Here is a 1,803-nt window from a genome sequence, read left to right on the forward strand (position 1 = left end):
GAGAGAGAGAGAGATTCTGTGTGTGCGTATGAGTGTGTATGTACGTACCTAATTGTGCTTGCGGGGGTTGAGTTCTGGCTCTTTGGTCCCGCCTCTCAACCGTCGATCAACAAGGGTACAGGTTCCTGAGCCTATTGGGCTCTATCATATCTACACTTGAAACTGTGTATGGAGTCAGCCTCCACCACATCACTTCCTAATGCATTCCATTTGTCAACCACTCTGACACTGAAAAAGTTCTTTCTAATATCTCTGTGGCTCATTTGGGCACTCAGTTTCCACTTGTGTCCCCTAGTGCGGGGTGCCCCTTGTGTTAAATAGCCTGTCTTTATCTACCCTATCATTTCCCTTGAGAATCTTGAATGTGGTGATCATGTCCTCTCTAACTCTTCTGTTTTCCAGCGAAGTGAGGTTTAATTCCTGTAGTCTCTCCTCGAAGCTCATACCTCTCAGCTCGGGTACTAGTCTGGTAGCATACCTTTGAACCTTTTCCAGTTTAGTCTTATCCTTGACTAGATATGGACTCCATGCTGGGGCTGCATACTCCAGGATTGGCCTAACATATGTGGTATACAAAGTTCTGAATGATTCTTTACACAAGTTTCTGAATGCCGTTCGTATGTTGGCCAGCCTGGCATATGCCGCGGCTGTTATCCTCTTGATATGATCTGCAGGGGACAGGTCTGGCGTGATGTCAACCCCCAAGTCTTTTTCTCTCTCTGACTCCTGAAGGATTTATCGTATGTGTGTGTGTGTGTGTGTACTCACCTAGTTGTACTCACCTAGTTGTGCTTGCGGGGGTTGAGCTTTGGCTCTTTGGCCCCGCCTATCAACTGTCAATCAACAGGTGTATAGGTTCCTGAACCTATCGGGCTCTATCATATCTACACTTGAAATAGTGTATGGAGTCAGCCTCCATCACATCACTTCCTAATGCATTCCATTTGTCAACCACTCTGACACTAAAAAAGTTCTTTCTAATATCTTTGTGGCTCATTTGGGCACTCAGTTTCCACCTGTGTCCCCTAGTGCGTGTGCCCCTTGTGTTAAACAGCCTGTCTTTATCAACCCTGTCGATTCCCTTGAGAATCTTGAATGTGGTGATCATGTCCCCCCTAACTCTTCTGTCTTCCAACGAAGTGAGGTTTAATTCCCGTAGTCTCTCCTCGTAGCTCATACCTCTCAGCTCGGGTACTAGTCTGGTGGCAAACCTTTGAACCTTTTCCATTTTAATCTTATGCTTGACTAGATATGGACTCCATGCTGGTGCCGCATACTCCAGGATTGGTCTGACATATGTGGTATATAATGTCCTGAAAGATTCCTTACACAAGTTTCTAAAGGCCGTTCTTATGTTAGCCAACCTGGCATATGCTGCTGTTGTTATCCTTTTGATATGAGCTTCAGGGGACAGGTCTGGCGTGATATCAACCCCCCGGTCTTTCTCTCTCTCGGACTCTTGAAGTATTTCATCTCCCAAATGGTACCTTTATCTGGTCTACTGCATCCTACCCCTATGTTCATTACATTACATTTGCTGGGATTAAACTCTAACAGCCATTTGTTCGACCATTCCTGCAGCTTGTCCAGGTCTTCTTGAAGCCTCAATCTGTCCTCCTCTGTCTTATTGTGTGTGTGTGTGTGTGTGTGTTTGTGTGTGTGTGTGTGTGTGTATGTGTGTGTGTGTGTGTGTGTGTGTGTGTGTGTGTGTGTGTGTGTGTGTGTGTGTGTGTGTGTGTGTGTGTGTGTGTGTGTGTGTGTACTCACCTAGTTGTACTCACCTAGTTGTACTCACCTAGTTGT

Source organism: Procambarus clarkii, chromosome 51 (genome assembly GCF_040958095.1).
Source record: "Procambarus clarkii isolate CNS0578487 chromosome 51, FALCON_Pclarkii_2.0, whole genome shotgun sequence".
NCBI classification, from domain to species: domain Eukaryota; kingdom Metazoa; phylum Arthropoda; class Malacostraca; order Decapoda; family Cambaridae; genus Procambarus; species Procambarus clarkii.